This window comes from Zonotrichia leucophrys, chromosome 1 (assembly GCF_028769735.1).
Source record: "Zonotrichia leucophrys gambelii isolate GWCS_2022_RI chromosome 1, RI_Zleu_2.0, whole genome shotgun sequence".
Taxonomy (NCBI): domain Eukaryota; kingdom Metazoa; phylum Chordata; class Aves; order Passeriformes; family Passerellidae; genus Zonotrichia; species Zonotrichia leucophrys.
This window is the reverse complement of record NC_088169.1, coordinates 85,504,000-85,527,893: the sequence shown is the minus strand read 5'-3', so window position 1 is coordinate 85,527,893 and position 23,894 is coordinate 85,504,000. Positions and strand designations below refer to the sequence as shown.

The window sequence follows — 23,894 nt, the reverse complement described above, 5'->3', positions numbered from 1 at the left end:
GCTGTGTTTTCTTTTTAAATTACTTTCTCTCTCTTTAGCTGAGGTGTTTAAAGACTCCATAATGAAGCACAGCACTGAGTATAGCACAGGCGGACTGAGACTATGGGCTTTAGGGAGATTAATGGCTGCAGAGCGGTTCGCTTTTTGTTACATTAACCTGCCCAGAAAAGCAATTCCCTCCACAGCCCCATACCCAATCCCCATAAGTGGAGACATATGGCAGTTCTGTGATACAGAGAACACACTGTGGTGGTTTTATTGATACTGGGACTGCTTCTTAGCCGGTATAAGTCTTCTCCACTCAGCTATGAATTGATCCCATTGACTCTTGGCAAAAGCAGAACAGTCATAAAGGTTAATGCTGCCCTTGCAGTCAGATTCCTTCTCTGAATTGCCCTGTGAAGGTGCCTCTCTCCACTGACTCCAGGGAAACTGGCAGATTAAATTTAGACTGAGCTAACTCTTGTGCCTCTGCCGCTTTGGTGGGATCAATCTGTAAAGATGTGCTTTTCTCTTGGTCCGTGATTCTTAGATGTAAGTCTTTTGACAGAAAACCATCAGAAGTAGCAAAGAGAGTGGTGCAAGTTGTGCATGGCCATCACTGTCTTCTTATCTGGAGAAATGTCAAATGAGCAGAGCTTCTTTCTCCTTCCCTCTCTCCCTGCCTCCCTCTATTTTCTGCCTGTTCATTATCTATCTGAGGACAGTAATCATTAAAACATTTCAGAACCCATATCCCAACATTTCCATGTTGCACTAACATGAATACTTGGAATTGGAGAGCTGTGGTGCATTTTGGAAGGACCTTACAAAAAGGGTTTTCAGCCCAGATTCTTGGCTAAAGGACAAAAGGCTTGGCAATGTGGCACAACATTGCACATACAGAGACACACAGAGATAATTTCGTATTTTCTGCTTCCCTCCTCAGATTTCTCTCTTCCAGCCATCAGCTTCTCTGCTAACCTTGAAACTACAAGGAATTTCATTCTGTGGCTTGTGTTTCCTCCAAAGCAGAATTGCAGGACCTCAGTTCCTCCCTAGAAATTATGTCTCCTGGAGTCATTATTCCCTCTTGGCCTCAAACCACTTCCTGCAATTTCAGAGCCACTGAAAACAGCAGTTTCAAATTATCTATTAACCCATGAAGGCTAAGCCAGCCTGGATTCACCAGAGCTCCTTTGATGCATTTTTCTTTTGTCACACATTTCTTTCTTCCTATCCCTAGATTTTGAAATAGAATTGAAAAGATTCTTCCTCAGATGAGTTTTGGCCCATTTTACAGACCTTATGCTCTGAATATTGTTTTGTTTCCACTTCCAGACTACTGCAGACTACTATTTACCAAATCTATCTTTCTTGAAAAATTCTGATGACCTGTAAAAGCTGAAACATTAACTATCAAAACCCTTGGGTGTAACCAAAAATGATTATGTAAGGCTCAAGGCTCAATGCCAGATGAACAGGCGACAGATCCACTTATCATCAGTAGGAACAGGCACATTAATTGGCTATGATACCAGTACCGTCCTGCAGCATTAACAAAACTCTTCTTGATTCTGAATGTTTCCCCAGAACACACTTTATTAAATAAGATAAATAATACTGAGGCCAAGAGTCACACTGCTTCATCTGACAAAACTCAATTATTTATGAACACTTCCCTGACTCAGGCTTGGTAACCTGTAGGCTGGCAAAGAGAGCTTTTTGGTCTACTGACTAAACATTATTATTCTACGCAGATGTATCTTCTGTATTAGAGAATCAACAACAGAGAAACGAAAACACATTAGTCCTGTAAAGCTTCTGGACTGGGGCAGAGTGCTTGAACACAGGAACACTTTATTCTAGGAAGGCTGCAGAGACTCCATCCTTGGCAACACTCAAAACGTGAGTGGACACATCCGTGGGCTCTTGTGCCTGACACTGCTTTGAGCAGTGTGCGTTGGACTGGATGATCTCCAAGCTCCCGTCAAGCCTCTGTGATATTCTGTAGTTCTGAGTCCATGAGACGAAGCCACAGTAGTGAATTCCTCAGATTCTATTCTGTACTGAGTACATGGCCCTTCCATGTACTCACACAAAAGCCAAAATACTTGTAACTGGCTAATGCTTCCAGCTGTTTAACCATGCAAAGATGAATAAAATCCTAGGAGACCCTCATGCCAATTTTCTTGCATGCAGGTGAGAACGTGAAGTAACCTGTGGCCACCATTTGGTATGGTACATCCAGAATTCCCCTGCAGTTAAGTGAACTCTTCTGTAAAACGATTTGACCCTATTTGGCACAGCTGCCATGCAAATATTTAGTATGATTCCAGGCACACTGTTTGTGCGTCACCATTGTCAGCATGGATATTACAAAAGTAGTGATACACTCTAATAACTCTGCATGAGGATGGAGAAAGTAAAACACAGGTAATTTTACTGGAATACTGACCGCATGATAAAACTAGTAGAAACAAAGTGTATCTTTCAAAATCGGCTTTCACCTACTTCTTCAGTTGCCAATAAATGGTTCTGTGACCCATTTCATTGAAGAAGAGCTCAAAAGTAATAATGCAATAGGTCATGGAACTCAAAGAGGATTTTCTGGGTCAAGTCCATCTTGCCAACACAATTTCTACCTTGTGGTCACATGTTGCTACCTTGCCTGCACTTGATATACATAGATTTTAATGCTATCAACAGCCCTCTCCATGTAGCTTGTTAGCTAATTATGTGTTCATCCTACTATAAATGACATTCTCCCCATCCTTCTATTCCCTTTTGATCTTGACAAGAAGGAGAAAAATTTTTTTCTTTCTCCCCCAAGGGGCATGGGGAGTTTTCCTCAGAATGATACAGTATTTCCTCACATTTGGAACAGAGCCTTCTGTTTGCACACAGTACTGGGGAATTTTCAGTGCTGACACCAGTCACGCTGGCATGCACACTTTATACCTGCATAGCCAAAGGAACTGGCAGATGGTTGGTGACAAAAGGAGCATCCCATGGAACTGCAGGAGAACCATCTCAACAGATCCAAGATTTCAGAGCCTGAAAGACACCATGCAACAGCCCAACCGTATGAATGCTCAGCATTCAGCCAGAAGCAAGGCAGGTGCTTGAAATGTTTGCCAGGACTCACTCATTCAAACGTGTTCAGTCTCCAAGATGGAAATAAATCTAGCAAATGAGTGTGGAATGCTTTTACAAAGAGATGTAAGAGCAATCACCTGGTGTAGGACAGAATATACCACCTTGTTTCTGTGACTTTTTGGTAGCTGAAGGAATGACTTATAAAAATTGTCCCTCCCAGGCCTCCAGCAAGAAGAATTGTCCCTTCCAGCAGGAAAGCCAGTGAGAGTAAGTAGGAGTAATGAGAATGTAAGATTTTGAATTAAGTAGTGCCTGAAAAAGATGTGCTACCAAGCAAGTCTCATTTCAGCATGGGTCTCCAGGACTAAACATCTGCCATTCCACAGCATTTGGTGGGGACCATTTCATGGGAGAGGGGTGACTGAGGGGGTCCAGTGCTGCATAAACACTTGAGTTGTAAGCCTGATGGCTGATGGGACTGGAGAGGAGGGAGTCAAAGCTATTGAGTTCAATATGTTAGACTTGTCAGATTTGGATCAGTTCTGCTCTCTGCTTGACAGCTTCATATTTCATGTCATCCTACCCTAGGCAACCTGGAGCTCTGTCTCCCATTTAAACTTTTTAAAGAAAAATGTGGGGGTTTTCTGCATCTTTCCTTTCTGAAGTGGGTGGCAGAATAAGGAGGAAGCATTTAGGTACCTGCTTCTCACTATTAATTTATTTCTTAACTCCTCTGAAATTTTTCAAGTACCTCAACTCCTGCTCAAAAATTTCCCATGCTGTAGCTACAATGCACTGACATGATTCACAGTCCTTGTTAAGCAACGGTAAACCTGTCCCAAATGTGCAGAGCTTCTTCATTTTACAAAAGAAATGAACCATAGCAAAGATCATTGCAGCTAATCCGTCTTCAGACTCAGGAAGATTCTTCTGCACCTCTGCATTTCAGAAGATGACCTTTATCAGATGTAAAGCCTACAAATATTTTCTGACTGTGTAGGGCAAACTACAGATACAGAATTTGTAACAGCCCTTCTCCTATCATACATCAGCCAGTGTAGCACAGATGCAATGTCGCAGAAAGAAAAGCATAAAATAGACAGAACAAACATAAAAAACTAGTTTATAACTTGCCAATGGGAAGAGGAGACCAACTAAAACAATTTGTAGTGAAGGTCCAATGGAATACCATGGAGTTAGTCTCCCTAAGGGAACGAAGGGAAGACAGGAACAATACTAACTCTCTAAATCCTAACACTGACTGGGAGAGGTGGTGTTTCTGTGTTCTGCCAACAAGAGTAAGAGTTCTGTGCTGAATAAACAACTGGCTAGCAACTGGCTAACTGCTAGTAGGGAGCAGTGTGCACACTGATGCCCTAGGGAATCAATTTCATGATCAGGGGACCCTGAACATGCTTCAGTCTTCTCATAATGAGTGGATTGAGTGTGTTCACTAAAACTGAGATTTCAGAGCTCAAAGTTCAAAAAGCTACCAGAGGTGACATAATTTTCCTGTTTCCTCCTTCTCTTGTCCCTTCCAAAAACAACTTCACTATATTTTTTTTTTCTTGCCACTTGACTGAAATCACCTGGGGGTTAATTATCTTTCTGGGATGAAAACCATATGCTGTTTCATGTTCTTGCATAAGGTTAAGCTGAATATGATGAAACCGATCAATTAAATCTTGTGGGAAGAGAAGGGAAGGGAAAGGAGGGTGAAGACTTGCCAGGAGTTAGTGTTCTCATTTACTGACAATGTAATCCAAGGTAACAGACAAATATTAAAATTTGCTTGCTCCCAAGGAAAAGAGCAGTGAAAGTGCTGCCTGTGTCACCATAAAATGAAGCTGGGGAACACTAAAATGGGGAATATTCATGTAAACAAGATTGGGGAAATCATTGCTTATGACTGGCCAGATTCAGACTATGGAAAAGTCATACGATTTAAAAAAAACAATTTTTCTGTGTATCTGGTTTTGTTGCATTTTGTTTTGTTTTGTTTTTTTACCTTGCAGCTTGCAGACTGCTTTGAACACTGATGGATATTTTGAACACGCAGATGCTGTGCTGATGTGCATTCAAAAAATCCAGCCTGTTATGTGGGTCTACACCTGTCATTTCACTTTAGTGCAGGAACAGTCCCTAAAACGTTAGCCTGATTTTCCAATCTATCTGGCATGTGATGCTGGTTCTTATCACTGCAGATTGTTTTTCTTCAAGGTAGAATATGGATTTTTTTGTGCTGGTCTGGCAGGGATAAAAGAGAAGAAGAAAAAACAGACATGGAAGTGCTCCACTAAGAGTCCCATGCTTGTAAAATTTCATGCATACAGAAACTGCATGTGGAAAGAAGATCTACAGCCACATGCAAGTTACTGAAGGCAAACAGTGCAGCATAAGCTTAGACAAGTAAATTCTTCATAACTCCTAAGCCAAAAACTCCATTGCCTGAATAATTTCCTTGTTAAAGAGAAACATTTCTTTGCCAGTGAGAAAGAATAATTACAAGAATCATTCAACCCCCAGCCCTGCAGAGTTTAGGTTGTACATGGGTTAACATTTCAGTGCAGTTACACTCCCTCAGCAGCTAGCATTTGGAAAGTGTGTTACTGAAAAGAAATAAGCACAAACATACACAGATGTCTACTGTTCTGGGTTCAAATAACCCTTGTGGAGAAAGAGTGGTGTATATACACATGGGTGTGCACGTGTGTGGGCATGCATGGGAAAGCAAAAAGAGCTTTATTTTTATTCTGAATCCCACCTAAACAAAGATCCTAATGTTATCCCTTGGAATGAGGTAAGAAATATGATCATTTGGTTCCAAGACCTGTCTGAAAATACAGTTTTTGTAGCCCTGAATGAGTAGCAGCCAAAGTAAAAGAGATCAGATGAACTGCATTTAGAAGTGATGCAGTGAACTGGTACGAGGGGAAAGTGCTTTTAGTGATCGATATGAAAACAGGGGGCTTTCATCTAACCACAGTGAGGATGGCAAAGAGGAATTTGGGCAATATAATATGGGATAAAAGGGTAGATAGCCTCTCGTTTCAACCTAAAGACTTAATGACGCTTATTAAAAGGTTGTTACCTGGTTTCATGGAAGAATTATTACCCTCTACCTATTTCCTTAGAGTGAATGACCTGACAGGGAAAACCAAGTTTACTTAAGTCCTTGGTCCTTGTTATGGAAATGTTCTTCTCATTTTCCTGTGACTTTGCCAGAAGACCAACCCATGCAAACCAGCAAGACACAGTGCAATTCCCCAGGCAGCATGTTCATATTACAGCACTTGGGTCATTAGATATTACAATTTGATTCACATAACAACTGTTTAGATTCGGGTCAATGTTACAAATAAATGAGAGCTTTGAAATAGCAAAGTATTCTCATGCTTAAAAAAATGCACAAGGCCAAAGTCATGTCTGGAGGAGACACACTGAAGACAATGAACTTCCAGCAGGTGAGCCAGGCTGCACATTTCTGCTGGGGAAATCTTTCCACCACTGCAGCATTTCATTATTGCTGTCATTTTCTCTATGAATTATTGCCTTCTTGTCAGATTTACCTCCCCTTCCACTTGAAAACAGTCATCTGGGGAATAGGCCAGCAATAAAACAAAACCTCCTGGAGGTTAATGCTGCAATGACAACAACAAAAACAGGAGCTGGTCTACCTCTTCAACTAGGGGACCAAACCACATGGTACTGGTTCAGCGACAAGAGTTCAATCTGTCTGCATCTAAATATAACAGGCAGCACTGCTTTTCTGGCACTGGATGACAACAAAGTGTTTTGAACTCACAGTTACTAGATTTGTGTAAGGCTATTTGGTGTGTGTCAAGACTTAAAGTATAAAGACTTAAAGCAGTGAAATTCAGATGAATTCCTGTACCATTAAAAAAATATTAATTAGGTTTTCAGTTAATGCTAGGAAGTCTCATGGCATTTGACTATGAGTATACAAGGTGCCAGCATTTCTACAATTCTACAGTAAAGAGACATGGGGCAGAGATATGCCCTGGGAGACAGGAAGCCAGAGCATCAAAATGCCCTTCTTCTTACCAGAACCCATCCAACTGCATAAACTGGCCGTTTCTGGTGAAAGAACTATCTTCTCACTTATGTTAAACAAACTGTAGTTTAGCTACAGTTAACTGGGCCAAATCTATGAAAAGCTATTATTTCTCCTGTATTACACTTGAATATGTTTGTCTTATATGTGAAACTTAACTCTGGAGTTAAGTCTATCCAGAACCCAGAGGGAGCCTAGATGTAAATTCATGGAATCATTTAGGTGAAAAAAGACTTCCAAAATCACTGAGAGTAAAATACCTTTCAAACTGCAAAATGGAAGAAATGTTTTTAAGTTAAATATTTTGAGACAATGTAAAATGTGTAAGAACATTTCTTTAGGAATTACCATGGCATGGAATCAAGCCATAATCAAATGAAATCAAAGAACCTTTCCTATGTTGCCTTCCTTGAATAGTCATTTATGAACCAGAAAGTAAATGCACAAAGAATCTTAAATCATAACCAATCACACCAGCAAAACTTTGACACTTCTTCACACTACTACGTAGCTTAGAAGCTAGAACGACTGCAACAGGAGATGAAATCCAACTTTACTGGAACAAATTGTGCTTTAAATTACATTGGTGCAGTGCCACAGAAGTCAATGGGATATAACCTTCACAGCTAATGAAAGAGGTCCACTAAATTTGTCCTAGTCATCTTGGCTGCAGAACCCCTTTGCACACTCTGTGCACAGCCTCTTGTTCCCTCTCTTAGAATAAGTAAAAGATTTTCAGTTAAAATAAAGGCTAATGAATTTCAGAAACACCTTTTTACAGTAACTCCTCAGGTAAATAATGACAGTACACTGGAAAGTACAGATCAGATTTACATGAAGACTGCTAGAACTTGAATTTAACTCATTGCAGTCTGTAACTTTCTTGTGAAGGGAAGAGGGACAAACACTGATCTCTTCTCTGTGTGATCAGTGACAGGACCCAACAGAATGGCTTGAAGCTCTGTCAGCAGAGGTGTAGGTTGGATAGAAGACACAAGTTCTGCACCCAGAGGGTGGCTGGGCACTGTCACAGGCTCCCCAGGGAAGTGGTCACAGCACCAGACTCACAGAGTTCAACAAGTGTTTGCATGATGCTATAAGGAATGTGCGCGACTCTTGGGAATGCTGCTGTGCAGGGTCAGGAGCTGGACTCAGTGATCCCTATGGGCCCCTTCCAACTCAGCTTATGCCAGGATCCTGTGAATCAAAGTCCTTTAACCATGGGATCTCTTTGTAAAGGAGCAGATTTACTATATGGTGTAGGAGGCTGGCAAGTATTTCAGGGCATTGCCCAGTGCACCCCAGTTACTGCTTGTGTGACTGCAAGAGGAATTGTGGAGCAGATCCTTGTCCCTTGCCTCTTTCCCTTCCAGAGCAGTTCTGATTCCAGCCCTACATATGGTAGTGGGGTAAAGAAATTCCTGAGATGCTTACACCTAAAATTTATGATGTGACAGACATTTACCTGATGATCCTCTCAAATACACACTTCAAAAATGCCTACAGAAATGAGTTTATTTATTCTTAAAGAAACTGATTCAGCTGACAAGGGAAAGGAAGGAGGCAGTAAAAATAATGAGAAAATAATAACTATCATTATCCATAAGTATTAAAGCAGATTAACAGATTATGAGATAAAAAAGCAAATGAATATTCCACAGTTTAAAGTTCTAACAGCATTAAGATTCTATTTCCTATCAACTAATTTTAAGTCAACCACCATTAATTTTTCAGAGCTAAATAGCAAAAGAAATAAGATTCCTCTATTATTTGCCATACACTCTAGTTGTGTAGGGAGTCCAATATGAATGGAATGTGGTGAAAAAGCCTTATCACAAGATAACTGAAATTACTGCTAGAAAAGACTTACTAATGCATACCCCTGCCACTGCAATGTCCCCTCTTCTATGGAGCATCTGATGAAGTCTCCTACTCAAAAAGTTTAAAAGTGGCTCAGTGGTTTGAAATCTTCTGTTGTTAATTGACTAAATTATTTTTTTTAGTAAAACCTCTTAGCAAGTAGTCTTTAAGTACTCTATGCTATCAATCCCTACACAATCTGAAATACATTATGCATTAGAAAGGCATTTGAGCTCAGTGCAAGTGACAGAGAGATTGTAATTTCTTTTCAATGCAAATAGCTCACTGCCTCCTTCCAATTTTAAACATTGGTGCATTTTTGTTCAGTAAATGCCACCGTCTTGCAATGTTCAATTTAGGCATGTTGAATATTTTTCTAATTGTGTATTTACAGAATTTTGGTGTCTGAAAGGCTCACACAGGAAAGCACTTTAAGTCAGCAATTTCTATCCTGCTCTTGATGGTTCTTAGGAAACCATGAAGTCCTAGAATGGCTTGGGTTGGAAGGGACCATAAAGATCACCCAATTCCAACCCCTCTCCTGCCACCTTCCACTAAGACCAAGTTTCTCAAAGCCCTGCTCAATCTGGGCTGCACCACGAGTTCTGGTATTTACAAAGCATTTTGCACACTAAAACACTTTCTCTTTGAAGACTGTATCACCACTGCAATATCAACAATACAAAATAGTACCAGTGAAAAAACCATGTACAACGGCTGGATAAACATTAACTTATTCTGCTTAACAGAAGGGCGTACACATGTAGCCCATCAGTTAAAAGGCTGAAATCAAATCAAAAACCACTGTGTTGAAACACCAGTAGAAGGTGGCAGAAAATCACAAGGTATTAATGTTAATGTTTATTTCCCAGAGAAGTTCAGAAAATAACTTCATGCAAAGTCATAATTATATGTGTAATATGACCAGCAACAAACCAGATACTTGCAGGATACCTCGGGTCATCAGATGCACAAAATGCACAATTCGAAAACACAGGTTACTGTACTTGATTTCATTTAAATTTAAAAGAGGTAACTGCACAAATGTCAGAAACAAATTAGGTTCTGTTCAACTTTTTCTGCTGACATCTCCTTCTATCAGTGTAAATGGTTGACCATATGCATGAGCAATTTCTTAGTCACCCTGTAAGCAGGAATTTCTTCCTGCTTTGCAGCTCAAAATTTATTTTGTTTAACATAATCCCATCATGCCAGTCTTTGTCACCTTGGGATAAGAGAAACAATCTTTTCCCTTTATCCTCTGAGAGCATGACTTTCTGTTTCCTACCAAGTCAGGTTGTTCAGCCCCTTAATGATTTTTGCTGCTGTTCTTGGAATTCCCTTCAATTTGTCAACATCCACTATATACAAGGTGCAATCTCATCACTGCTGCACAGCAAAAAAATCACCTCCCTATGGACAAAGGAACGACGACACTGCACATACAGACCAAAGTCACAACATCCCTTTTTGTAATCCTCTAGCATTGCAGCATGCAGATGTATCATTTGCTGTCCACTAAAACCCCAAGGCCTCCTTTGACATTTCCACTTTCCAGGTATCTTTGTCTGACTTAATAACTGTGCTTTAGATTATTTCCCTCTCAGATTTATTAGCCTACATTTTTCTAGGTCACTCTCTTAGTTAAAGCACACATTTATGCCATGTCCCATTCTCCTTGCACTGTTTTTCAATAATTAAAACATAGTTTGTTATTTCAAGGTAGAAGTTGTAAGATCCTTATCAAGATTTGGACAGGATTTGATCAGTCCTTTTATCCTTTTATGTCTTGCATTAATTCAATTGGGTGCTACACCCACGTCCACTGCCGGATCACTCATTTTTTTTTGTCAGTGTGACAGCATGTACAGTGCCAAAAGGTGGGCCTGGAGCTCTTTCTTACCTTTACATGTTAACCAGAAAGAAAAATGCAATCATCTTACTAATTGTAGACAATCCACTCCTGAACAAGTCTAAAACCTTCCATAGTCAAAGGAATTAAAAAATGGACACGTTCAGGTTACAACTAGTCTCATCCCTAAATATGAATCAAAACAACATTTAATAAGCTGCACCCTAGAAATGTTTGTTTCATTTCAATGGACATGGGGCAAGTCCAGCAGACCCGGCTGTAGATACGTAAACAGCAACAAAAACAGCAGATCATTGTGGACATCTTTCACATCATTATTTACTCTTTCATTTTTTTTTCCTATCTATTAAAATATAAAAGCATTAAAACTTCTTTATATTTAGTTTTTTCTCACGTAATAAATTTTTTCATCTGTGAAACTCAGGAGCATTTTTGATGATCCATGTTTAACAGTGAGTTTTACCCAGCAGATTTCTAGGCAGTTAAAATAGTACTTGAGTACTATATTCTTTATCTAGTTTTTGAATAATTGTTCTAATTTTTTTTTTTCATTTCAAGTCTTGAGACAGATGCCTACTGATATCTTTCATCCTCTATAATTTAATTTCAAGTATTCCACTTGCTGCTATTCATTATCAAATTGTATCTCAGTGCCATTACAAACATGATATTCATTATTTCAGTATATAGTGGTAATATAAAAAAATAAATGAAGCAGCACAAAAAACAAACCACCCCTCTCATATATTTACTATCTTAAAAACTTATGAAGAAGATATTTCTCTCAATGGTATACAGAAGAGTCTTCAAGTGTTTCTTGCATCATTTCACTAAGAAAAGTTAAGACAGTTTACCACAACTATAACTGCAGCAGCCAACTGTTGCACAGATTTTTAACTTAATAAATCTATTACAAATGAAGAGTTGAAGGTGAAATTCTGATCATAACCTGGCTTCTCTAGCTCTGCCATAACATAGTCCCTGAATCCCATTAAACCTACCAAATATGAAGATACTCACCTCCCATATGATACTGTACATTAAGTTTATTTCAACACGGGAAATCTCTTTAAGTTTTATTGTAGGAATACCTATGATTTTTACTGTTTGTTTAACAACATGGAACATTCCATAAAGATCTGAAACCTTAATTACACTCCTCTACCTAATCCTCCAGGGAATTAATCAAAATAGCATATTAAGCACTTTTTTTTTTCTGTTCCTATAAGGGGTCTTCTGTTATCCATTGCCATTTCCCACACTTTTTAAAATTAATCAAATTCAATGTACTAAGCAGCTTTATAAGCCAGTGGGCTCCTGCTTTCTCACTAGTCTCAAAAATTTACGTTTACAATGTAAGCAGTGTATCTTTTTAACATCTGAAATGTTTTTGTAGAAAAAAAGCCAGTTCTTTGCTGCAGTGATAGCAACAAATACCTTATTAATATGTGGTGCTAAAATGAACAATGACTATGCAGTAACAATGCCCTATTCAGCAGGTTTATTCCCATCTCCTTCACCATGTTCCTATTGATTTCAGTGGTAATCTTTATTGTAAAGCTGTTCTTACAGTTCCAACATGAATGCAAGCAAAACTCCATTCCTGTATGTACCTCTTCAAAGTAACTCTTTATTACACTTCAAGTTTATGCATCAGTCTGCAGTACGAGGGTTGAGTATCTATCAATGAGTTCATCATTTTAAAAGGATGATAATCGGGGGGAAAATATTATTTTAAAGCATATCTCATTCAGAAATGTTGGGAAAATCCTGTTTGATTGTGAGACACCTTGTATTAAAAAAGAAATCCTGATATAGACCACTGTATGAGACTACGGTAGAATGAGTTTCATAATGAAGGGTACAGAACTAAGTGAAAGCAGCAAAAGCAGCAATGTCTGTTCTGTGTATTTAACTGTAACTACAAACCAATTTTAATGACAGACCATGGCATCCAGATACAGGTCAGCTCATCGCCTTGAATTAATTAACAGTATAAAAACTGATAGTATTTTAGGAATGGTGTTTATTACTGAGATTAAAATATTCCATGTGAGAGGAAATTCCAGAATATTAGCATTAATGATGTATTTTGGATGATGTGGGCAGTAGCAGAAGAGAATCATAGAGTCATTAAGGTTTGAAAAGACCTTTAAGCCCATCAAGCCCAATCATCACCTTAGTACCACTGCCATGTCCACGTTAGAGCCATGTCCCATACATGGACAGACATATCCGTGTCTTTTTTGAACACTTCCAGGCAGGAGGATGTCTCCATAGAATGTGGACAGTCTGTTAAACATTTTTCCTAATACTCAATCTAAACTTCCCCCAGCCTGAGGCCATCTCCTCTTGGCCTGTCACTTGTTGCCAGGACAAGAGAATGACACCCCACTGGCTACAAGCTCCTTTCAGGCAGTTGTAGAGAGCAGTAAGGTCCCCCCTGAGCTTCCTTTTCTCCAGGCCAACCACCTCTAGCTTGCTCAGCTGCTCCTCATCAGACTTGTGCTCCAGACCCTTCCTCAGCTCCACTGCCCTTCTCTGCACACGCTCCAGCAGCTCAGTGTCCTTCTTGTGCTGATGGGCCCAAAACAGAATGATTCGATCTGTGGCCTCACCAGTGCCAAGTACAGGGGGACAATCAATGTCCTGGTCCTGCTGGCCGCACTATTACTGATATAGGCTGTGATGCCACTGAGGTTCTTGGCCACCTGGACACTCTGCTGGTTCAGGGTCCGACCAGTCAGACAGCCATATGAGATTTTTATTAAAGGGACAAGTTTTCTAAACTTTGGCTTTTTCACAAGGATTCATCGTTACTGGAGAGCAAAATAAAGTCTGTCATGTCCCCCAGGACTATGATCCATGAAACGCATACACCAGGGAGTGTGTTTGTAACCTGCTCTTGTATGACTGAAACTCCAAACATCACAAGTGTGATGTGTGAAATATTAGGAACAGGCTTCCTAGAGAAGTGGTGGAATTACCATCCCAAAGGTGTTCAAAAAACGGAGTAGATATGGCCTTTAGCATTACAGTTTAATGGAGACTGGTATTTTGTCAAAGGCTGGATTTGGCCATGTTGGAGATCTTTTCCAACCTTAATCATTCTATGATTCTACCTCATCCCACAGAAAAAAGCAATCTGGATTACATTTTTGATACTAAGAAGCTAGCAGTTTTCAAGTGATTGTTTCGGAATAAAACATATAAGATGGTTTTGTTTCAGTGCTTTTAAAATAAGAATAATTAAATTAACTAGTGCACTTAATGTACTTTCCCATTCCTGGAGGTGTTCAAGGCCAGGCTGCACAGGGCCATTTTAATGAAAGGTGTCCCTGACCATGGCAGGGGAGTTGGAACAAGATAATCTTTCAGGTCCCTTTTAACACAAACCATTCTACAGTTCTGTGATTCTACTTGCATTGTATCATTGGACAGCAAGACACACTTACTATTTGTAGATTCTGGTTAGAAAATGCATGTATCTGTAGACAATATTCTTACTTAAGTACAAAATCTAAATATAGTTGATCTTGCATAGTCAAGATTAGCAAAAATTCTAAAAGACTAAAGACTAGAAGCCTGCAGTAATCTTCACAAGTTGTTCTAGGAAGCTTTGAAGCCATCCTTAACTTGGATTAATTTGGATCTTAACTAGCACTGCCATCCCGTACACTACAAGACAAAAATTATTCCTCCAAACAATGGTTTCTCCACTTTTAGATGATGAGTAGACAAAAAATAACTCATTATCCCTAAATGAAGTGGAAAAGCACAGGTAGTTCTGGAGGGAGCAGAGCATTAGATGAGAACATAAAAGTATGGGACAATAAATAAAGAATACTACAACCAGTTCAAAGTGGACATGAAAACACAAAACCAGTTTATGGTTCTGTTTGTATTCTTCCACCTTGCAGGCTAAAAGTAGTATTGGATCAAATCTGCATTTTCTTTTCCAAAGCTATTTCACAAAAATGAGCAATTTTTCAATATTTACTGCAAATTTTCTATTACTTTTTTTCCAGGCAAACCAAAAATGAAAAAAAAATCCAGCAACACAGATTTTTGCAGTTGAAAAAAAAACGTGATGCCAAACAATAAAGCCAATAATATCAATAATTATTTTAGGAGACCTGATGAAGGAGGCTTGCATGTGGGTGTCTGTTGCCATTTCAAAACCACAAAAAGTAGGCTGCCAATAGCGCTAACTGAGAGGAAACAAATACACTTGCAACTTCTCGGCACTGAATAGTAACTGGTATTTATTGCATTTAAGCTCATTTTTATCTGACTTTTCATTTAATTGCACTTTGCTTCTAACAGAGTGCATTATATTAAATATTTACTATCTTGGTTAGGATGTCAAGACACACTTTACTGTCTTTTTAGATTACTGAACAGTAGTTCATGTAGGAATTATTTAGGGTTGCTGAAGGCAGAGAATTAAATGTGATGGGGTGAAATTAGAAAAGGAAAAAGTATAGGCAGTTAAAGTAGTCATATCCAGAAAGCTGTAAACCATTTCTCAGGGAAGAACAGATCTTTCCTTTCTTCAGATTTTTTCAAATAGACTAAAGGACTGACAACAGCTGTTCAATAATAAATGGTGCTGCACAGAAAGAATAAATCATGGTCTTTGTTGATAGCACAACAGTCTCTTGCCGTAAGCAGAGGCCTGGGAGTCAGAAGCTGCTTTCCCAGCTCCGCCACTGACTTCCTTTGTAATCTTTTTTGGCTCACCTCAGCAATTTCACTCTCTCTTGGTCTCTTGCAGAGTCTTAAATCTCTCCAAGTGAGGTCTAACTCCAACTGGGGCTTGTCATCCCTGCAATGCAATGTTATTGTCACTTGCTACAATGCAAATAATAAAGAAATGCTGTGTTTTCTAGTAATGCTCACACTCTTCATCTTATACCACATTGCATTAGCTTTTTTCTCCCCATTCACTTGCAGCAGGATCTAAAAGAACCCAATCACTTACTTGGAAGCTTGCAAACTTATACCCCTGGAAAACTTCATGTTAAAAAGACTTTATAATCTACAAGTGAAATGATCACAGCTCTTAGAAACTCATCCCTAATCTCTTTTACTCTAGTCCTTCGTCAGCTGCCAACATCCAACATCTGAAGAGGTCCTACACTTAACACCTCTTTTTCATGACAGGAACAAGACATAACTTTCTCAGAGATAGATGTTCTTGTGCTGTTAGTCACCAGGCTGCTTCTATACTTGAGCAATGAGAACCACCTCCAGAAAATGTTTCTCTTTCTCTCTATTAATAAAACCAAGATGTCTACATGATTCCTCTAGGAATGACTATGCTGGCTTGGACCAGTGACTCATCAACTCAAGTGACCAACATGGACTTTTGAGGAAACTGTCCAAAAACAGATAAGGATATTGAGAGCTATGTCTGCTGAATATTTTCCCAGACCCCAGGTCTTCAATCAGAGACAGAGATGTTGTGATTAATTGCTTTCAAAAGACATTTCTCCATGAAGTTGTTTGAAACACGCACAACCAGCTAGATAAGTAAACTGCTGATGTTTATGGTTACTAAAGAAGCAGCTCAGTCTGTAAACTCTGCATTTTATTGCTGTTTTGCAGCAATTTTTATTTTTATTTCTGGCGGCATTGTACTCTCCCCTCTTTTATTTTGTAGGAGAAGGAAGCCATGGTGCTACAGAAACTGTCAGCTTGAACACTATTCAGGAGGCTAGGGTATTTGCTTGTGGGAGTCTGAATCAAGTGGTGAGATTACCTACAGGGAAAGCAGAATAACTGAGAATCATATGCCAGACACATTGTGGATGTCCCATCCCAAAAAGTGCTCAAGGCCAGGCTGGATGGGACTTTGGACTTATTGTTTGGCATCACGTTTTTTTTTCAACTGCAAAAATCTGTGTTGCTGGATTTTTTTTTTTCATTTTTGGTTTGCCTGGTCTAGTGGAAGGTGTCCTTGCCCATAGCAGGGGATTGGAACTAGATGATCTTTAAGGTCTCTTCCAATTCAAAATATTCTATAATTCTATGAAAATTTAAGGCTGGAGGAGGAATTGAGAGACAAGGGGAATGAAAACGGTTCCTTTCTGCCAGGAAATAACCACACTTTCCAGGTGTGGCCTGGAGCCAAGGCTTCTGTTCCAAGTGCCCCTCTGAACTTGGCCCCCCACACCTTCCAGGAGGTTGGTCACATTAAACTGCTCCTTGTATTTTATTGAGAATTGATAGATTGTTCTGCTGATCTATGAACTCCCAGTCCATGCAGTAGCTGTCTTTTAAATCATGGGCTGGAGTCTTTCCCAATTTTCCACTTCTAAAATCTACCCAGTTGTCATATAACTACTATTTTCCCTCACACTTCCTTACAATAGGACTGCTTTATGCTTGTTTATTTTGCTGCTGTGGGTTTCTTTTGATCACAATGGATCACTGTCAGGGCATGAGTAATATCTACAAAACAGCAACTACAAACCCATCTATCATCACAAAACTTCTTGAAAAACAGTAGTACACCTCTTCTGTCCTTCAGTGTACTTTTGGACCAATCCTCATTGTACTTCCCCCAAATCCAGCATCAGTTTCCTTCTGATGACAGGAAAAAAAGCCATAGGAAAGCCTTCCTGGATAATGAGAGAAGGACTGGAGTTTAAGTCAGAAGAGCACTCAAAATTTCATGATGGAGATCACAACTGTCATCTTCTTATGCGCATCTCCTATTGTTATTCAGAGAAAAGAGATAGAATAGGATTTTTTTTAAGGAACTTCTGTTTTTTTCCTATATTATATCACACTGAGTTCAATATAAAACAACAGAAAACATGTTTTTGTACATACAACAGAAGATGAGCTCTCCATTGTACTCTGTTTAGTAAGATGCTTCTCAGCTAGCTTTCTCATTTGTAAATAGAATCATAGAATCATTACAGTTGGGAAAGACCTCCAATGTGTCCAGCTTTCAACAAATACTCTATGCCAAATAAACCATATCATGAAGGTTGAAGCTGACCTTGTGGTCTTCCTGATTTAGAATCCCTTTGGCTAAATTCATGCTTGATGGGATGGACTCTGAGTAGGGTATGGAGAAGGTCTTGGTGTTTAAGACCAATATCTGTTACCGAATACTCCTGGGGGAAGCTGGTGACAGAATTGAGAGGATAAGCCATACTCTGGAAACTAAAAGTAATAGATGGGAGTAGGGAGGAAGAAAAAAGTCAGATGCCAAGGGAAAAAAAAAAAAAAAAAAAAAGCAATAGTTTTAAACTGCCAAATGCCCAATCAGCTCTAGTCCTCAGCTCTGTCAGATAGTTTAAATCCACTTCCAGTGTCAAAGCTGAAGTGGAATCTGTTCAGCGGTCAGAATTACTTTTCATTAAGGGAAGTGGCTACTGGGAGTACAAGTTGCAAACAGGCTTTGGAAGAGAAAATGAGTAGGGAGAGGATCAAAGAAATCTCAGTGAGGGAGGACTAGGAAAAAGCAGGCTTGATCTTCCTCTCACTTAAAGCAGTTCTACATGTTAAAACAGCTGATTTCAGAACAACCTGCCCCATATTTTCAGCAGTGTAAGAACATGAGACCAACTGTGTCCCCAGGGAATGCATTTTTTAATATATATCATCCCTGTATTCTTTTGTCTATCTTTTTTTTAGCCATTTTCATTTATTTCCATTTTCAGGAAAAAAAGTATGAGTAAATAAATTACTTTATTAGAAAAAGGAATAAAACAAACATTTCCTCAGAGTTCACATTCATATATCTATTACGATGGTATGATAACTAAGTTCTGAATTTGGATTAATATTATATACAGGTGATGGCATATGGCAACAAGGATGTTTATTAGCATATGTTCCCCCCAAACCTTTAATTCTTGTCTCAATGTGGTGACAACATTTGTTATTTTGTCTTATCTAACAAGAAGTCTCAATGTATTTGCAATAGAGTAGTCCAGGGAGTATCAAAAATTTTGAGTTATATATGATATGGTCAGACAACACAGCTGAATCAGTTTTAAGGCAAACATTTTGAATGATGCTTGCTGATCAAGCAGCCAAGTACTCTACAACCATAAAGCAGGCTGTGTTTACATGTGTAAGCATGAAAATTACTATCAGGCACAAATATATATCAACACTGTGTTGCCCGGCCCCTGACAGTTGAGGCTATGGCCAATATATTACACACAGATGTACATTTTGTAATGCTTTCATTTAAAAGGTTTAAGCTGTTTCCAAGGGGACTGCTCCAGCTCCCAGACAAACGGCCGCTTGACAGCTCTCCTAGTGCTCAAAGCTCTCATGCAATTTTGTTCAATACACAAAGTGCCAGACTGAAGGAAATTGCTGTTCCTCATCTGATGCTAAGTGATTGGCTTTCTATCTTCATTAAATGTGTGCTACTCCATGCCTCAAAGACATTTTACCTTGTCCTGGAATGTGAACTTTAGCAGCTTTTTGAAATACCCAGAAGGGCTTTTAGAAATAAGAAGGAAAATCCTAAAGTCCTGCCTGCCCATGCCCTTACCCCTGTTAAATCGATTAGAGATTGGACAGATCAGATGTTGTCTCACTAGATGTGCTGAGTTAGTCTGAAAAGTTGGTTTCAGAATTCAAATGAGATTCTATTCCCCAAGACCCCAACCTCATCTGCAAAGGTGAACTGGGAAAGGAGGAAAAGAAAAAAGAGTAGAAAAGAAAGATTTTGTCTGTGAGGGGAGCATTTATATATGATGGATTACAAAATTAAGGCAGTACCAAGGCAACATTAGCAGTGCTTGTGACTGTAGATTTCCCTGGCTCACTACAGCGCCAGATGCCCTCCCCCTTTTTTAATTCCAATGAGGATCCTCTGACACATAGATTCATTAAAAATGGGGTTCAGCCTTTAGAGAAATGAACATCCATTTCTTTCTCTCTCTCATTTTGGTAATAATGAAGAGCTGCTGCACCTCTCAAAGCTTGAAAACACAATTGTACTGTTGAAAGCCGCTATAATGAGATCTCTGTTTGAGAGTCAGGTCTGATCAAATAATAGACCTTCCCTGTTTGTGTTTAAAGATGGGTAAACAATGTCAAAGTGAAACCTAACCAGAAGAAATTGCATGAGCTTCTTACATTTGTGCAGATGTTTTGTTCCACTGCAATTTAGAGCTTTACTGGTCTGTGACTGGTCTAAGGTCTGATACAAAGCCACTACTTATTTATGAAGAAAAGTGACTATTTACCCTGCTGACAACTCAGACACTAGACAAAAACTGAAAATGACAAAAGCATTATGCCCTGTGGACAATATAATCACCCTTGAAAGTCTGGGTGGATGATGGCATTATGGGCTCTCATCCACTCCTTCCCATACTCCCTGAACAGCCAATGCCTGTGTGTAAAAGGGATAAAATAGTGAAGGCATCATTACTGGGAAAATGTACTTTGGGCAGCATGAGAAATAGTCCCATTACAGTCAAGCATAAGGACAAATTTGCATTGAGAAATCCCAGGAAGAGAATGGTGCCAGCATTCTATTGGAAATGACCAAGCATCTGCCAGGTGAGGAATCCCATAATACTTTATGATGCACTGGAGGAGATTCACTCACAGTGGAAGAGTATGGTTGAGTGGTGGACTTAGCAGTCCTGGATTACCAGTTGGAGTCATGATCTCTGCAGTGTTTTCCAACCTAAGTGATTCTATGACTCTATACATTTAGTTATGCAAACATTCTGCTCCACCCCCTGAAAATGTTCCAGCCCACACAGTCTACATCATCTGAACAGGAAAATCATAATAAACTCGAAAGCTGTGGAGCTCTTCCATCTCAGGGATGAGGGTAATGGCCTCCAGAGGCTTTCTGCGCATTTGAAAACCTTTCCAGGTGCTTCTACATGATTTACCAAATGAGTAACTCTTCATCCAGCTAAAGCTTAGCACTGGAAGATTTTGGGGGACAGATTCCTCTCACTCTGACTTTGAACATTTAACTGACTTGCTAAATTAAAAGCATTATCCTTTTGTGGAATGGAAATAATTTATTGATAGATAAAAGTGCTTCGGTTCACTGGCTAAAAAGGCAGTCTAGAACAAATGAATTTGTAACATAATTGACACTGATACAATTCAAAAATTAAACAAAAGGAAATCCGATTATTCGTCTCACAAGACAGGATTCCCTCTAGGACATCAGCCACTGTGTTTCTAAAACCATCTTGTGCGTTTAGTACCCCCACCTGATCTGTGTCATGCCATAATCATGAAATCAGAAAAGCAAACAGAAAAAAATCCTACTTTTTAAAAAGTGAAAGTATTCAGGAGTAAAAGTGAACTGAATGTTCAGATTAATAATTTCCCAGTTCCAAAAAAGCTGTATGATCTAAAGGAACAGATAACTATGCTGATGACATTTTGTCAACAGCATTCCAGGAATCCTTTTTGAAGGAACAACTTTTGTCTTTTCTATTAAGAAATGATAATTCAAATAAATAGCTGACAGGTTTTTATTTAAATTTCAGATCTCTATTAGGATATATATGGAAAAAATTATGTTTAGAAATTTGAGAGCTTTGTCTGCTAGATGATGCAGAGAGACTGGCTACAGGAGAACATACATGAGAAAGACTGATGTTTTCCCAATGCAAGTTGCACAGGAATGGGGATAAACAACCGATCTACATGGAAACACAATTCCAGTAGCAGTTGTTAGCAGTTATGAATGTACAATCCTATCTTTATATTCCACATGTGTATATAAATTGCCAGCCTTGCTCTGCACTTACCCATATGTCATACCTGTGAAATATTTTATTATATAAACAAAACCATGTTTCACTTTATGGGCCAGTATTTCCATGCAGATCTGACACCAAAAAGGGTGCTGTGCTACACTGTTATTATGTCATCTATCAAGAAGCTCAACCAGTGCCTTTCAGCATGCAGAACTGGGAGACAGACGCTTCCACACTAATCTTGAGACAAAGAGCAAAGTAAACAGTCTTTCCTCCCTATTTCTCTGCTGTTAAACCAGGGAACCAGCTGTTTCTTCCACAGGGTGGTGAATGTTCGTAAAGTTTTCAAACAAGTACATGAAATTATTAATGAAGCATATAAATATTAATGGTTTGATTCAACATAGCAATAATCTATCTTTCTTTAAAACTTTCTATTATTCTCCATCACCACTGCATCTAAAAAAAGAACCAAACTATACAATATTTCATGAGCAACCAAGAGCAATAGAAAAGTTCTGGGACTTCTTGGTGCTGCTATGGCTTTTCTCCTTGGTAATAATTCTTAGGTATTAGAAAGGAGAGTTTTCCATTTTTGCTCCTGCTTTGATTTGTGGTTTTGATGGCTGATTGATTTTTCTGTGTAACTCATTTTATTTTGCTGTTATTTGATTTACTAAAGTCAGTAAAGTGAGGGTTGAGGCCATGACTGTGTTTTGAACAAACTTCATGTTATGTTGGAAGGAGTTTTTGAGTGTGCACTAGACCTTTATTAAGACCCATGCAATTGTAGTTTTCCATCAGTCAAGACTCTCCATTGGTACAATGGAGAAATTTTTACACAGTTAGCAAAACAGGTGTAAAATAGGGTTGAATCTAACCCATTTGTTCCCTTGTGCCATGTTAACTAAGCTATGAGGCTGGGAAGACATGCCCAATGTTTTGCCCCATCTGTACTGAAGGACAAGGGTGACACCAGAGCTCATCACAGTTGTGAGGACGCACCCCAAGGATGATGTTCTCAGAGGGGCTGGGCTAAATTCAGCTTCAGCTTCAGAGGTAATTTAAATACACAAAAACCATCCACAAGCACTGAGGCCAACTGGCACAGAGCAGTGAGCATCTAAGCCAGCAACCTTTCATAGTCTCCAAAACAACACAGATGCATAAAAGAGACTGGTGGAAATGAGCTCTGTTTTTCTTTTTTAGTTCCTGATCCAGACTGAAGTATTACTTGGGAGAGCACCAGTTGACACAGGTGAACACCATATCACAGATGCTTCTGACAGTACAATGGCAGAAATTACTGTATTGTAGTGCATAGGGCTGTTTCCAGACACTGTTTAATTTACTTCTTGGATATAGTCTTCATATTCTCATCTGTGAGATGAGCTCCAACATCTACTGTAGAGGGAAAATTATTCAATACATGCCCTGACTGTGCCAGAGCAGGAAGGCCTGGGAATATTAAAGTAGTTGCCAAACAGTAATGCACAATGTTTTAATTATTCAGAACCACTCTGCCATTGTCACAGAGAAAAGACAAGGGCTTGGCAGAGATAAAACTCCACCATCACCAGCAAAACCAAGAGAGAATTTGGAATCCCCAGGTGTTTCTTTCCAGATGTTGTCTCTGATGATACTGCTGAGTGGGTTTAACTCTTGAGCCAGAGGATAAATATGAAAGCTAGTGTTCTGTACGTATGCACACCTGCACCTTTTTAGTACAAACAGCAGAATTCAAGCAGAGGAGGTTAATGATTTCCCACACAATGTAATCTAGTTTATAGATCTATATAAATGTTTTATGGCAACACTTGATTATGTGATGTCCCAAATGATTTATCAAAGAAGCTGATGTAAAAGACCAGCCAGAAATGCTGGGGAATTAACTGTCTCATTCTTTCTGTGGAAAAAACAAATACTCAGAGCCCTCAGGAAACTTGAAACCTGTCTGGTGCAGAAAAAAGCTTGTAAATTGTTTGCATTTCATGACTCCCCTTAGTTGCAGGTAGTAGTGATAAATTCACAATTTGTGACAAGTAAAAAGAGGAACAAGGAAGGTGCAGTGCACATTAAAGTAGTTTAATCACCTACAGAATACAGCTTCTGCATAGCAGGTTTTCCTCACTGTGCCTTAATGCTCAAACTGGTAAAAAAAAAAAAAAGAGGAAAAGAAGGCTTCACAGTGGACTTTAAAATGCTGAAATAGCAAAATATTAGGAATAGAATGGCAAATGAAAAAATGCAGATTATCTGGGAGAAGTGTACCATCCAACTTCTGTATCAA

General features: G+C 39.1%; 1 protein-coding gene across 11 annotated transcripts in view; it reads right to left on the bottom strand.

The window, feature by feature from the left end:
* Positions 1 to 23,894, bottom strand: part of TENM4 (teneurin transmembrane protein 4) — a 1,542,144-nt gene that overhangs the window by 500,021 nt on the left and 1,018,229 nt on the right. The window contains exon 1 of one of the 11 annotated variants that reach the window (XM_064720089.1): positions 15,630 to 15,646. The exons of the other annotated variants lie outside the window; for them this stretch is intronic. The gene's annotated coding sequence lies outside the window, so the exon portion shown is untranslated. Of the gene's footprint in view, positions 1 to 15,629; positions 15,647 to 23,894 lie in introns of those variants that run through there. 11 annotated transcript variants of the gene reach the window in all.